This window comes from Capricornis sumatraensis, chromosome 2 (genome assembly GCF_032405125.1).
Source record: "Capricornis sumatraensis isolate serow.1 chromosome 2, serow.2, whole genome shotgun sequence".
In the NCBI taxonomy this organism is placed as follows: Eukaryota; Metazoa; Chordata; class Mammalia; order Artiodactyla; family Bovidae; genus Capricornis; species Capricornis sumatraensis.
In genome coordinates this window covers 148,390,414-148,407,093 of record NC_091070.1, presented here as the reverse complement: position 1 = coordinate 148,407,093, position 16,680 = coordinate 148,390,414, and the positions used below count along the sequence as shown (strand labels likewise).

Genomic DNA, 16,680 nt, shown 5'->3' with positions numbered 1-16,680 from the left:
CTATCCCACCCAGGAGACCACCCATAATTTCAATACCAAGAGCTAACTGTTGTTCAGTTGCTAAGTCATGTCTGACACTTTGAGACCCCATGGACTGCAGCACACCAGCTTTTCCTGTCCTTCAGTATCTCCTGGAGTTTACCCAGACTCATGCCCATGGTGTCAATAATGCCATCCAACCATCTTATCCCTTCTCCTCCTGCTCTCAATCTTAACCAGCATTTAGAGTTTTTTCTGTCTACTTTTTGATACCTATTTTTCCAATCACGCATGTGCAAGCATACATAAACAAATGTATACATGTGTAACACTATATGTTTACACAGTTAGTTTTACAAAGCACAAAGTTGAGTGGCTGTTACAGGGCACCTATGAGAAATGACATGTGACAATGTGATGAAAGCATTGGGCCTATTGCTCTTAATGGTCCCAATAGCTGACCTTTTCACAGCAGCCCTGAGGTAGAACAAACAATTTCTGCCAAACACTTAGTTAAATTTCCCCTCCTTCTTTGAAGTACTTGCTTCTTTGCTCTAATTTATGTGTGTAAGTTAGAGAGAAACATTGCTCCCTTAAATAAGATTAAAGGGAGTTGTAATTACATTTCACCACATCCCCTGAATTCTTCCACCTGGGAAAGTAAGGAAAAATCAAAATGCCTCTTCCTCTTACTAGGCTATTCACTAAACAATCTTTACATTTCTTAGAGGCAGCAGATGAGATCTATTACCAATGGCGAAAACATCCACTGGGGTTCAGGAATATTCAGGCAATTGAAGGTTTCCACTTTCAAGGACAGCAGTTCATCAATCTAAGTATCTAGGGAAATAATGAATACATTGTCGTACATTTATACATTGGGCTGCTCAGTTACAAAAAGAAAACACTTGAGTTACATGGATGAGTGTCAAAAGAAAACTTAAAAGTAAAGTTGCAGAATTAGAGGTACGGTAAAATATCATGCATATAAAATTTAAAACAAAAATGTTTTTCTGAAGTATCAGAATTTTTATTTCAATTTTTAAAATTTTTATTGAAATATAATTGATTTACAATGTTTTTTTAGTTTTAAGGGTACAAAAAAGTGATTATGTTATACATATATATACTTACATATAAATATATTCTGAATTTACATTCTCTATTATAGGTTATTATGAGATATTGAGTATAATTCTGTACTATACACCTTGTTGGTTACCTATTTTACATTTAATAGTGTGTGCATTTTAATCCCAACTCCTAAAAATGTGAAACATACCTTTGACGGAATCATCTGTGCGTAGTAACTTGAGAATAATACAGGCAAATTTCAAATTTATTATGTCGTTGTTGTTGTTGTTTGGTCAGTAAGTCACGTCTAACTCTTGCGACCCCGTGGACTGTAGCCTGCCAGCCTCCTCTGTTCATAGGATTCTCCAGGCAAGAAATACTGGAGTGGGCTGCCATTTCCTTCTCCAGGGGATCCTCCTGACTCAGGGATCAAACCCATGGGCATGCAGCTTCTTTACCACTGAGTCACTAAGGAAGCCCATTCGTTACATTGGGGAGAAAAAAATGACAGCACAAGGGGTACAAAATTTTTTATTTTAATCTGTAATGTTTGTTTCTTAAGCTGAGTAGAGAGTATGTAAGGGTTCATATACTCAAAAGCATATTTTAGTGCCTGAAATATTTCACAATTCAAAAAAAATCATGATGTAACTGATATCTTCAGATTATTAAAGGTCTGGCATGTTAATGGTGGGCAGTATCCCAAGACCTATGACCAAAGCTATTATTATAAAGGTGATTTTTAGGTCATTCTTTGGAAAAACCTAAAAGAGTTGTGTAAAAAAAATGAACAGTTTCTCCTATATGGCTAAGGAGCTAAGGTCTTCAGGAATAGCAAACCACAATAGAAGCAGAGTTAATGTTGTATTAAGAATAAGGATTTCTTTTTTCCTACAAAATTCCCAAGATAGTCCCCAGTAAAGCTTTACATTATGGCAGCATCAGTTTGAATACTCTTCTTTCTGTTTGTGTCCCTCGAAGCGCCTCAGCCCTACTGAACTTCAGCTTCATAGGCTGGTACTTCCTGCCATTTGTACCTTTGACACTGCTGTCTGACATTGCCCTGGCTAAATGGGACTTGTTTCCATTGCCAGAAGCACTATCACCACTCTGTGTCAGCCATAAGGTCTCATTGGCACCCTACAAGACCAGGAGTTTCTCATGTCTGGACATCTTTAAAAAGAGGCAGATGGTCACAGGTATTATAAAAGGGATTCTAGTAGCCTCTGGTATATTAGAGCTAATAACTTCTGAATATTTATCTCTATATATTCATCTATACAAGAAATACTGAGTGCTAATTTTGTACACAGCACCTTGCCTGTTCAGTTTCTATAGTTTTGGGCTTTGATTCTGCAAACATGTCTGTTTTCACAAAATGGAAACTGGGACACAAAGGGAGAGGAAACTTATTTTAAGTAAACAATCAGTGGGCAGACAGGCTGTGGTTTGCAAACCTATCAGGTTGTGTCTTGTTGTCAAGAGCAGCACAAGTCACAGGAATATTTCAGAGATAATAGCCACATTCACAAACTTATAGATATCTCACCATAGAAGAGACCCCATAGGACATTGAATACAAACACCTGATTTTACAGATGAGGAAACAAAAGCCTAGGGAGAATTCGGTGGCTAACTAATGGCAGAACCTATTCTTAGATACAGTATTTCCCTCTTAATCTTGAAGGTTATGGTCCTGAAAATCCCTGTGGTATGGAGAAATTATGTTTGAGGAACTTATGACCTTGAAAAGAAAATAGAGTTTGGGAAGTTAGTGGATGAATTGAAGAAAGTTATCATAATTATCTATTTTCCTAACATAAACTATTACAGATGCCATTTATACTCACTTTATTTGATAAATAAATTTGTAATGATGAATCCCTTAAAACTGATTTTTATTTACTCTTTAGAATTTCTTATTACCAACTGCAGAGTTTCTCTCTTTGCACAGTATTTAAAAACTTCTTGTCATTTGTTTTCATTTTGCAAGTGATGGTTCCAATGTATAGCTTTCTGTTTCACGTCCTATGGTCCTATGTTTTGTGTGTGTGTGTGTGTGCCTTCGATATAATCATTCTTCCTTAAAATTCTCACTTACTTTGACTCTATGACAACTCTATTTTTACCGTGCCTTCTCCCACATCCCTAGCTGTTTCTCCTCTAGTACACTTTAACTGTAGCTGCTCACCAGGATTATGCCCTTAATTTTCACCTCCTCCCACTATCTCCCTATATAATCATCACTATTTGATAATGAGGCCCTGGCAAATAGAACTGTCTAATATCCTTCTAATCCGTGTTTTCCCCTCTATTCCTGCTGTTAATGCCTTAGCTCAGGGTTTCAACCACTCTTACCTGGGCCACTGCAGCAAGCTCTTTGTCATTGGTCTCACATCTCTCAAATGCATTATCGGCATTGTGGTCTGAGTAACATTTTTCTTCTGACTGTTTATAGCTTTCAGTGGCTCCATGTTACCTATTGAACACTGTTCAAACTCATAAGCATTTCATTTCATCCAAGGCCCTCCATCTTAGCCCTTTCATCCTTTGTTCCAGGTATATTAATCTATTGAATATATTCAATAGAATGCACCAGGCTGTTACCTTGTGATGTGACTTGGTCATTTGGTCAACAGACTGTTCTTCATTGGGAACACCCTTCTGTCTGCCCTCTTCGCTCTACCGATTTCTCCTCCCGTGTGCCCACCTACATCTCTTTGAAGACTCTTCTCAGTCAGCATCTAGTGTTTGAGGGTACTACCTCCTACTCTCTTTCTGCTCACCCAGTATTTTGTTGAGACTAATAGGAGCTTTCTACCACAAAATCTGAATTCCTCTGTCCATGATTCCTATTGTCTCTGTCCCTGTTTTAATTGAGTGTGTCCCCTTTTAATCAAAGGCCTGTCTTTCAACCGTGCTTGGTATCCCATTCTTCTCAGGAATTTAAATGCTTTTGTCATGCCTCTACTGAATTATTCCCACCAGTATATGCACCTAATCAAGTATTATTATCCTAAAAACTAAAATTAAAAAGCTCTGTATCAATCCACATCTCCTTCTAGCTACCATATCATTCTTCTATTTCCCTATGAAACTCCATAAAATAAATGTGTATATATTATAGCACCCTCACTTTTATACTTCACGTTCACTTTGTAATTTACTTGAAATTGACATCCACTCTCACAACCTAGTTGGTCACTAACAACCTCTGTATTGCAAAATCAACATTAAAATATTCAATAATTGACCATTCTTCTCCCAAAATTCTGTTTTTGGCTTATAAGGTTTCATATTTTCCCAGTTTCCCCCTGCTTCTCTACATGTTCCTCCTAAGTCTCCTTTGCATCTCCTTTGAATATCATATCTCTAATATTAAATTTCCTAAATATTCTAATCTAAGCCCCAAGTCTCATGTTTCCATAAAATGACCTTCTCCATCCTTGTGGCTTAAAATACCATTTTCAGGTCAACAATTCCTACATATGTACTTCTAGTCCTAACCTTCCCTCTCACCCTTATATACCTTTGTTTTCCACTCTGTCATAGATACTTCAGGATCATTTCCCACAAATAGATCCAAGATGCAGTTTTTATTTTCTTCTAAAAACCTTCTTCCAACTTTCTTTCCTTTGGTACCACCAACTACCCAGTTTCTTATGAAACCTGGGAGATACTCATAATTCCTCCCTGTTTCTCTTCCTCTTAGTCTAGCTAATCAATAAGTCCAATCATCTGCTTCTCCTAAATGTATATCAAGGTGATCGACTTCTCTCTATTGTCACTGCCACACTCTAGTCCAAGTTATCAAGATTTTAAACCCAATTACCAGAATACCTCCATACACATGACACACAGCCATTCCCATTCCTAAGTGATTCTGTACACAGGCACAGAAATAGTCTTTCTTGAAACATAAATCTAGCATGACACTCTCTGACAATTTAAAATCTCTCTTTGCACTTTGTCTTAAGTCCAGGCACATGGATGTGGCTTCTCTGCCAGTCAACCCCTTGCTCAGATCCCCAAGCTTATTCTACATAGTATTCCCTCAGCTTCCATAGTCTACATTCACCAACTCCTGACATTTTCCCAAGCAAGCTAGTTTCTGTCTTATATCAACCCCTCACGTGGTGTTTCTTCTACTTAAAACTACACTTACTCGGATGTTTTAATGTTCTAATGTGTCTCTAGCTTTTGGCTTAATATCATCTTTTCAGAGACATCTTGGTGGTTTTATCTTTATCAGTCTGCCATCCATTCTTTATCTGTGGATCAGCCTTGTTCCCCTAATCTCTAATTATATGTTTATTTATTTATTTTGTTGCTCTTTGTTTCTTGCTATTTCTTCCATTAGATTCTATAGAAGGCTATGCATAATTGACCAAAATATATCTAGTCCCTATCAGAGTGCTTGTTATCTAGTAATACTAAGTGATTATTTGGTGAATCACTTAATGATATTTGCAGTCATATGTGTGCTTTTTTAATAGATTGAAAATAGATTTCCTAAGCTGATATGTAGGATCAAGGAATGAAGAGTAGAACATAGTACCATTTTGGAATAAAGTTTCACTTCAAATTCAGCAACTCTTCAAGAAACAGTTAGAAGCATTCCTGGGACTAAGAAGCTGTTATCCACTCTAGTCTACTTGGGCACATTAATGTCTCTACTTACTGACCTTTTGCATAACAGTAAAATAGAAAGTTTTTGAAACCATGAATACCTAGAGTTTGACATTTACAAATACGCCCTCAGGAGAAATAATATCCTGATAAACTTTGATTGTACTAAAAGGTTATTTTTAGCACTTCATTTCATTTTGACTATTTTATTAGCATTTTTTAAAGAAACAGAATTAACAGGATATATATATATATATTTTCCCCAGTGGCTGTGGGTTTGATCCCTGGGTCAGAAAGATCCCCTAGCGAAGGAAATGGCAACCCACTCCAGTATTCTTGCCTGAAAAATTCTGTGAACATAGGAGCCTGGTGGGCTACAGTCCACAGGGTGGCAAAGAGTTGGACACGACTGAGCAGACATACACTATGCATCCAAAGACAAATATATATATAAAGAAATTTGTTATAAGAAATTGTCTCATGGGATTATAGAGGATAAAGTCCCAAAATCAACAGCTGGTGAACTGGAGACCCAAAAGTGCTGACATGTAGTTTTAGTCCAAGTCCCAAGGCCTGATAACCAGGAGAGCTGATGGTGTAATTTCTAGTTCAAAAGATGGTAGGCTTGAGACCAAGAGGAGCAGTGTTTCAGTTTGAGTACAAAGGCAGTTTCTCAGTCATGTCCGACTCTTTGTGACCCAGTGGAGTGCAGCATGCCAGGCTTCCCTGTCCATCACCAACTCCTGGAGCTTGCTCAAACTCATGTCCATTGAGTTGGTATTGCCATCCAACCATCTCAGCCTCTGTCATCCCTTTCTGCTCCCTCCCTCAATCTTTCCCAGCATCAGGGACTTTTCGAATGAGTCAGTTCTTTGCACCAGGTGGCCAAAATATTGGAGCTTCAGCTTCAGCATCAGTTCTTCCAATGAATATTCAGGACTGATTTCTTTTAGGATTGACTGGTTTGATCTCCTTGCATTCCAAGGGACTCTGAAAAGTCAAAAAATATTCCCAAATGCAGTACTTGGATGCAGTCTCAAAAATGATAGGATGATCTTTGTCCATTTCCAAAGCAAACCATTCAATATCACAGTAATCCAAGTCTACGCCCCAACCACTAATGCCAAAGAAGCTGAAGTTGAACAATTTTGTGATGACCTACAAGGCCTTCTAGAACTAATGCCAAAAAAAGATGTCCTTTCCATCACAGGGGACTGGAATGCAAAAGTAGGAAGTGAAGAGATAGAGCAACAGGCAAGTTTGGCCTTGGAGTACAAAATGAAGCAGGGCAAAGGCTAATAGAGTTTTGCCAAGAGACTGCACTAGTTGTAATAAACACCTTCTTCCAACAAAACAAGAAGTGACTTTACACAGGGACATCACCAGTTGGTCAATACCAAAATCAGATTGATTATAGATTGGTTATGTTCTTTGCAGCCGAAGATGGAGAAGCTCTATAGAGTCAGCAAAAACAACACTGGGAGCTGACTGTGGCTCAGATCATGAACTCCTTATTGCGAAATTCAGACTTAAATTGAAGAAAGTGGGAAAACCACTAGACCATTCAAGTATGACCTAAATCAAATCCCTTACAATTATACAGTGGAAGTGACAAATAGATTCAAGGGATTAGATGATAGACAGAGTGCCTGAAGAACTATAGACGGAGGTTCGTGACATTGTACAGGAGGTAGTGATCAAGATATTCTCAAAAAAGGAAATGCAAAAAGGCAAAATTGTTTTCTGAGGAGGCCTTACAAATGGCTAAGAAAAGAAGAGAAGTGAAAGACAAAGGAGAAAAGGAAAGGTATACCAATTAGTATTCAGATGTTAATCTCAACCAGAAACACTCTCATAGACACACCCAGAATAATGTGTGGACCCTGTGGTCCAGTCAATTGAAACACATTAACCACTGTAAACACATGGTAAGTTGGCAATGGATTCAGGAGGTTTAAACTTAAAAGTTTACATTGTGTGTTTAGCAAGTGAGTTTTACAGTTTTCCTCATATAGATTGTCTACATTTTCTAGTTAAATTTTTCATAGATATTTTATATCTTTTCTATTATTAATGAAGCTTTAATGTTTTAAAATATTTTCTACCCCGTGGTTATCTATATATTAGTTCAGTTCAGTTGCTCAATCACGTCCAACTCTTTGCAACCCCATGAATTGCAGCACACCAGCCCTCCCTGTCCATCACCAACTCCTGGAGTTCACTCAGACTCAGTCCATCGAGTCAGTGATACCATCCAGCCATCTCATCCTCTGTCATCCCCTTCTCCTCCTGCCCCCAATACCTCCCAGCATCAGAGTCTTTTCCAATGAGTCAACTCTTCGCATGAGGTGGCCAAAGTACTGGAGTTTCAGCTTTAGCAACATTCCTTCCAAAGAACACTCAGGACTGATTTCCTTTAGAATGGACTGGTTGGGTCTCCTTGTGGTCCAAGGGACTCTCAAGAGTCTTCTCCAACACCACAGTTCAAAAGCATCAATTCTTCAGCGCTCAGCTTTCTTCACAGTCCAACTCTCACATCCATACATGACTACTGGAAAAACCACAGACTTGACTAGACGGACCTTTGTTGGTAAACTAATGTCTCTGCTTTTGAATATGCTGTCTAGATTGGTCATAATTTTCCTTCCAAGGAGCAAGCGTCTTTTAATTTCATGGCTGCAGTCACCATCTGCAGTGAAATTGGAGCCCAAAAAATGAAGTCTGACACTGTTTCCATTGTTTCCCCATCTATTTCCCATGAAGTGATGGGACCATATATATGCTTATAACTAAATTCAATAACTAATTTTAAATTTTACTGGTGAATACATCTCATATATTAAATAATAGATGTGTTAGAGGGAATGGTTGAGAGGCATATCACATTCTCGACTTTGATGGAAGCGGTCCTATGTTCCCCCGTTAACAATGACGGGAGTATGTTATGATGTCAGAGAAGAGTTTTAGTAAGGGTAGAATGATTGCATGCATGCATGCTCAGTTGCTTCAGTCATGTCAGACTCTTTCTGACCCTAATGAGTGTAGCCTGCCAGGCTCCTCTATCCATAGGATCCTCCAGGCCAAGAATACTGGAGTGGGTTGCCCTTTCCTTTTCAGGGGATCTTCCTGACCTAAGGATTGAACCCGTATCTGCGGTGACTAGTGCATTGCAGGAGGATTCTTTACCCTGAGCCAGCAGGGAAACCCCTTGGAATGATTATGCTCTGGTAATAACCTAAAATTCTCAATTACATAAACAAAAATTTTCTACCTTGTTTATTATGTTGTTTGAGTCCTCTCTCTCCTTATTTATTTTTAGTTCACTTGATCTGTTTTGGACCAAAAATGGTAAACGGAAGCTTCTGACATCTTGTACCTTTCTGTTTCTCCATGAATTTCTGCAAAGTCTCCTTTGTTATTTGCTTTGCTGTTTTAGTCGCTAAGTTGTGTCTGACTCTTCTGCAACCCCTTGGACTGTAACCTGCCAGGCTCCTCTGTCCATGGGATTTCCCAAGCAGGAATAATGGAGTGTGTTGCATTTCCTTTTCCAGGGGATCTTCCCCAACCAAGGACTGAACCAGTATCTCCTGCATTGAAGTTGGATTCTTTACCACTGAGCCACCAGGAAAGGCTCAGGTGCTGCCATTGTTATAGGTGCTGCCATTTTTAAGCATATGTCATCAAAATTTCATTGTCCTCTTTAACATTATAAATTTCGTTCTTTTTCTGTTATGCTTATTAGCCAGAAATCACCTTGGATACTGAGATTATACACCCTACTTAACAAGAATAAGTGTCATTTTTTGATCATTTGGAGTCAGTTTTCCTTATGTTCCTTTATCATGTCGACACAAGTCTTCTTCCATTTCAGGAAAAGTTTCTTAAATTATATTTAATTTTTTTGTTTTATTGTATGGTTTTCTTTGGAGGGAAATATACCAATGCACAAATTAAATCTTCTTTGTCTTCTACAGTTGTCTTTTTTCTCTATGATTTAAAAAAAAAAAATCTTTCTTCATTTTTATTTCTCTTCATTTGCTTTTTGAGTTTCTATCCTGTCTTTTACTCTCTGTAGTATCTATTTTCCTAAGTGCTAATAATTAATCTTCATTTCTGAAATAATTTGATTTTATCTATTTTCTGCCTGAGTTCTGCTAGTAACTGGTTTACTTTCTCCTATTTTTGACAACTTTGGCCTAAGGAACACTTCCATAATTTCTTACATTTCTGTTTTGTGGTTTTCTTTTATAAGAGTAATTGCTTCAGTACTGTTTTAATATTAGGTTATAATTTTTATCTGCCTTGCTGATATTTTTCCACTGAAATTTCTTCATTTGCAGAGTAGTTTTGCTTATGTTTAGTAGTATTTTTTCTCGTGGTGTCTTTGTATGCGTGCTGCACTTTTTCTTTTCTTGATATTCATAATCAATGAGTTGAATTTTTCTGGACTTGTTATTAATAAAAGCCAGAGTTACTTGGAAGAGTGAGTAGGGGCAATGTATCCTTCAAACCATTATACGTCAACAGCACTTTTGTTATCACAGAAATAAATACTGCATTTTCCTTAAAATGTGTTCTTTCTCTAGAACCTAATTTAATTCAGAAGGATTTATTCATCTTACATTTGCTGGTTTTCCTTCACCAGCTGCTGCACCTCTCCACACCTTCAGAGTACTTTAATTGGTTCACTTATTTATTTACTTTTTTTTTTTGGTAGATTCCAGGATCTACCTTGGGCCCCACCGGGCACTTTCTTCACCTCTCATTTTGTCTCTCCCACCATTTGGTTCCTGTAAGACCTCAGTCTAGCTCCCAACAGCTCCTGCTCAGGTTGGCGCTCTCCCCTTTTAGCAATGTGTGCTTTCTGCACGTTTCTAAGGTCTGTATCCACTCAGCCCCTCAGCCTGCCCACACCTCCTCACCATTCGGTCTCAATGTTCTCTAGAGCAACCTGCCTCTTGGAAGATTACAAATGTTTTTCTGTTCTCTAGTTTCAGTGAAAAATAGAATTTGCAGCGATTTTTGTACTGTCTCTTGTTGCTCTTGTTTATTTTCCATGGAGAAACATGGAAGTCCTGAGAACTAAACTACCACTGCTTTCTTGCTGGAAACCCTACTAAACATGTTCTTTATTGCCGTCAGGCCTGTTCCCAACGTTTACAGCTCTAGGAGCGCAATTACACATGTAGGCCAATATACCATACATGAAATCTTTGAGGATTTTAAATCAAGCTAACACAGCTATTGAGACATGTTCTAGTGTCCTTCTTTGATAATATCTTCTTAATTACCTATAAGGTCAGATTCAAATGTATCTTTTTCAGAATCTACTGAGTTCTACTCTAGTCCCCATCATGCTGCCCACCCTATTTGCTTAATCTGAAACTGCATCTCTATGTCATCTATACTCAGCTGCCCCTGAGATATCCTGTAGATACAAAGGTATACCCAACTGCAGTATAGCTCACCCTTGGAATACCCAGGGAAAAGGTGAAGGCCTTGGAAATGAATCTCTGTGGCAGAGAATTTGTGGCCCTGGCTCCCCAGAGCATATTGCATGAGTCATCTGGAGGCACTCTCCCTTAATCCTATGAAATCCTTACTCAGAGGAGAAGAAAGTGAAAGTGAAAGTTGCTCAGTTGTGTCCAACTCTTTGCAACTCCATGGACTATAGTCCATGGAATTCTCCAGGACAGAATACTGAAGTGGGTAGTCTTTACCCTTCTCCAGGGGATCTTCCCAACCCAGGGGTCGAACCCAGGTCTCCCACATTGCATTTGGATTCTTTACCAGCTGAGCCACAGAAGTACTGGCCAAATGAACCCAGAAGAGGATTGTTAGAAGTGTGGGCACCATATATTTCACCAGTACTTATTGAATTGTTACCATTAACATTTGTTTATTATGTAAAGTTAAAGTTTTAAAAGAAGAGTTCTAAATGAATCAAAAAGTGTTCTTTTTCATTTAAAAAATATCTTGTAGCTTTTTTCATGGGAAATTTAAAATCTAAGTAAGTGAATAGTAGGAATGCTGATTATTTTAATTTTCTTCTTTGTCTTTTCCTATAGGCTATAAATTTTCCACTCCACATATGCACTATTTTCACAATTAGAAAAGAAACATTAAAAATAAAAACAGACTACAAACATAGATGGTGAACCCACTAAAAGGGAGTATAATACTAATATTTAGGTTTAAAAAAAGGATTTTCATCTTTTTCTAGTGAGCCATGGCATATTTCCAAGGGCTTTTACACACACACACACACACACACATGCGCACGCACGCATTCATGCATGCACACATTGCAGGTCTTAAGAAAGAAATGTCAGTCAAAAATTACAGCTGATTTGACTTTGGATCTTTGGACACAGGTCTAAGATATAAAGGGCTTCCCAGGTGGTGCTAGTGGTAAAGAACCGACCTGCTAATGCAGGGGACATAAAAGATGCAGGTTCGACCTCTGGGTGGAGAAGATCACCTGGAGGAGGGCATGGCCATCCACTCAAGTATTCTTGCCTGGAGAATCCCATGGAGAAGGAGCCTAGAGGGCTATGGTCCAAAGGGTCTTGAAGAGTCACACATGACTGAAGCGACTTATCACACAGGCATGCTAAGAGACAAGATGTCCTTGGGTGGTGTCTGTAGCTATCGTCCTTGTGCACCATCATCTCTGATGTTCAAGTCCATGGGCGGCATACAGCATCCACAGAGAATAGCCAGCTCCTGCCAGAAGCGTTCTTTCACCTGCAAGAGTGCCTATGTGACCATTTCAGTTTGCATGAATAGAACTTCCTATAGTGGGTTTCAGACAGGAACCTGTGAGTGGAGCTGCCAATGTCAAAGGAGCGTTAGGTCTGGAATTTCCCAGAAGCAGTTTCACAAGTGTGGGATATTCTGGTGTTTGATTTATGTTCTTGCTCATTTTGGTACACAGGTTTCTCTTTGTAAAGCTCTTAGAACTTTTCCTCAGAACAGTTCCCCTCTTACCTGCTAAGTTGCTTCAGTTGTGTCCGACTCTGTGCGACCCCATAGACAAGAGCCCACCAGGCTCCCCTGTCCCTAGGATTCTCCAGGCAAGAACACTGGAGTGGGTTGCCATTTCCTTCTCCAATGCATGAAAGTGAAGTTGTTCAGTCATGTCTAACTCTTTGCGGACCCCATGGACCGCAGCCTACCAGGCTCCTCCGTCTATGGGATTCTCCAGGCAAGAGTACTGGAGTGGGGTGCCATTGCCTTCTCCTAGCCTCTCACCAGGGCACTTCTAATTGGACAAAACTGGTAGTATTATTGAACCTTTATTTTGTTAGTTCCAAATACTTGTTACAGAATGTATATATAAGACTTGATTTCTTCTGTTTATAGTACTAAATCTGTGATTAAAATAATATTTCAATTTTTTTTTGTCTTGGAACTAGCAGTAAGAACCAATTTCATTTATTTCAAGTTCTCTGTTTCCCAAAGTCCCTCATGCACCACATATTCTTCATCTAGAGAGTTTCTGTTCTTAAGTCAGCCCTCTTTGGGGACTCACATAGCAAAAGAACTGTACGAGAACATTTAGATTTTTAAATAATTCTTATAGGCCCTGAATTAATGGAATTCTAATGAAGAGGTCATTTCTCCCTTTTGAGAAGTACACTTCCGTTTCTGACACTAAAAACTTTCTGACACTAAAAACTTTATGCCAAACAGCATCATCACCCTCAAGACTAGATAGTTTCTCTTCACCCTGCAGGTGTGTCTTCTCCTCTCCCAAGTGCTCTGCAAAGCGCATTAGAAGTTTGTTTTTCATGTTAGTATATTTTGTGTGTTCTCTTCATTCTGTTTCCCTCTAAGACCATTTTTTTTTTTAAAGTAGATCTCTAGCTTTTATATTTTTATTTTTTAACTTTTTATTTATATCATTTATAAAGGTATAGTACATAAAAATTAGGAAGATTATTTCAGGGGGAAAAACATAAAGAAGAAAAGAAAAGAAAAAATCATGTATAATTCCACTATCCAAGGCAATCATTGTTACTACCTTCATTTCAGTGCACAATGAAAAATGGAGTGTTTGTTTTTTTTTTCCTTTTCTTTCCTCTTCCAAATCCACTGCTAGATATAATGGAAGCCTCTCCAAGGATAACCCTATTTATGAGCAATTATTCTAAAGTGTTTCATTTCTAAATATAGAATCTAGAATCTGAGAATTTACTAAATGCAAGGATGACATCATATAAACAGATATCCAAACCTCTTATCCCACATTCATGAAAGTGCTCATTTCTGTGTTTGAAGATGTGTGGCTGTTATCTTTTTATACCATGCTTTGCCTGAATTTTATTTCTCCTTTATACATGATCCAGCCAGCCATACTGCCTGTGTAAATACAACTCAGGCTTTCTTCTTTCTGATACTCGAAAATCTATCTTCAACATTTTTGATCAGTGTGCAGTGCATTAAATACTACAGCAGATGGTGCTTTTTGATGATGTGTTTCTACATGAAACCACATTTTGTCCTGTATGCTGCATTATCAAAAAATCAAACATGTAATTATGCAAATATGTATGCCTTTATAATAATCAAGTTTTATTGTAAATGGTTGATGCACATCAATTTGATCCTGTAGTGCTGTTTTAAGTGCGGTTTAAGTGGCTTTTCAGTGTACCCAGAGGCAACACAAATGCATCTCTGGAATATTAATAAAATCCTGAATCTTTGAGACCCCAACTGGAATCTCATTGCTTGCACTGATTGAAACAAAATGCTAATCCTTTCCTTTAAAAAAATCCCCTTTGTTATTTAAAACACAGATATTAGTATGATATGAAGGGCCATTTTATTTTAAATTGTATTTTAATGTAGTTGTTAAAATAATGCCTAATCATACTATATTCAGTCTTCACAATGTAAATTTGATGAGACATGAATCCAATCATTTTGCAACAATGAATGCAGTCATGTATTTTAACCAGTCCGGTTTTTCTAATTCCATAAATTTCTATTGCCAGTGGCTGTTTACCGGTTTCTCTTTTGGATGCGTTAGCTGTCCTTTGTGGGGACATGTATTGTGAATATTCATGGCAGGAACAATTGACTTCTTTAAAAAAAAAAAAAAAGAAGAAGAGGAATTCTTTAAGTTGAATTCCTGTGAGCATTTTTCAAGCAGGATTATAAAATAGACAGTAGAATTTATTACTAAACAGAATTCGGGTTTTATACATTAGATTGTTTCATTGGTACATAATAGTGCCTGCTCGTCTCTCCCCAAATACAAACACTCTTACACATTCTGCTGTGGTTAAGCTAAACAGATGGACTGTGGATACTGATAATCTATGGTTGTAAATTATTTTTGCTTGTTTCTTCCTCTTGAAGAGAAATAAAAGGATGAGAAAAGTAGAATACAAAAGGAAGAGTAATGTAGCTTTAGAGGGAAGAAAATAACCATATAATTTCCTTTTTCTATTTCCAGTTCTCCTTCTCTTTATGTTTACTTTGTTTATTGGGTTTACTATAATTATGGGTTGTGTTTTCAGTGGGCGCCACTCCCTCGCAAGATGAAATATGCAGTTTTTTCCCTTTGGTCTCATGCCTGCTTCCCTTTGCACTATCCTTCATCTTACCATCAAGCATTTCTTTCTTCCAAATACATGGATTCATTTGATGTATTCTTTCATTTTCACCTATTGTGCACACTCTGTCATTAAATCTCAGGCTATTTTTATTTGCCTTGTGCTCAACTTTCTGATCCAATGTCCCTAATGCACCACTGTCCATATTCACTGACTCCTCCTTATTCTGATCTCTTTGGTGATTGCCTATTTGCTGTCTGATCTGTTGTGAGCATTTATCAAAATTTCATCATTTTATCTCTTTCAGATTTTTGTATCTCCATTTATTCATTTCTCTGACTCACCAATATCAAGAGCTACAGGTATATAGATTTTTTTTTGGCGGGGGGTGGGGGGAGGTGGGTAGGGAAGAAGGCATACTGTACTGGAATTCTTTTACGGCTTAGAGGTTTATCAGTATAACCACATGATTAAACAAACCTCAAGGATTCATATCTGAATAGTTGAAAATAATTTTTACATGCTCTAGCTCTCTGAGATGTTCTAGGAGTTTAAAACTTTCCTATAATTGCTGTCATGGTTATTAATTATCCATGTCCATTTTGCTTCCTCCAGGCACATTAGTGTTTTCTTGATAGTTGAAACTGTGCTATTTGGGTAAGTCGTTAAAAATGCTATGGGTTTTTTTACTTGTTATTAATACTATTGAGAGATTTTCAGAATAAAAATGGCAGAGTCCAAGGAGATTGCATACACACATATACACAGACATCCACATTTATATAGTTGTTAAGTACTGTTAGTGGCCATGTGTAAAGATCAAGGTAAGCTCTGGTTGGTTTTCAGATTCCAATCCACATGATTTCCTTCTCTGTTAATAATCAGAGCCCTAGTGATGCCTCTTGGAATCAAGAGAACTGAGCTTGCATGTATGTTTAAGTGTCCATTATATCTGGGATTTTACTAATTACCGTAGGCTGAGTGGGTTAAGGCTGATCTGAGAATCAAAAAAATTCATATCCTTAAAACTATGTATGAATAAAATGTTGATTTCATTCAGACTTTATAATCTTATAGGTAACTCTTATATAAACATAAGAATAAGGTCCAGTTAGTATTTTTTCCACGGTAGCCATTTTTAGTTTGGCAAAGTGGGATTCATATACTATCTGAAGTATTTGTTGATATAGCAAAAATCAATAGTATCTCTGGTCTTTTGATTGACTTTTACATATGCAATATAATGCATTTTTTTCAGTTTTTGAATTTAACTTTAGACGACATGACATTTCAAGCTGTTTAGAGATAAAAACATGACAGTAATATATACAACTGTAAAATTGATTTTAATAGAGTAACAAGAAATGTAGTCACTTATTCTGTTTAAGTTTCCCCAGCAGAAATTGCTTCTGCATCAAGCCTATTACAAATGCAA

General features: G+C 37.6%; 1 long non-coding RNA gene across 1 annotated transcript in view; it reads left to right on the top strand.

The window, feature by feature from the left end:
- The window catches only part of LOC138074092 (uncharacterized), a 64,569-nt gene extending 48,665 nt beyond the window's left edge, over positions 1-15,904 (top strand). The window contains exons 2-3 of the long non-coding RNA XR_011144441.1: positions 15,553-15,607; positions 15,861-15,904. This is a non-coding gene — a long non-coding RNA (uncharacterized lncRNA). The remainder of the gene's footprint in view (positions 1-15,552; positions 15,608-15,860) is intronic.
- The last annotated feature ends 776 nt before the right edge of the window (positions 15,905-16,680 follow it).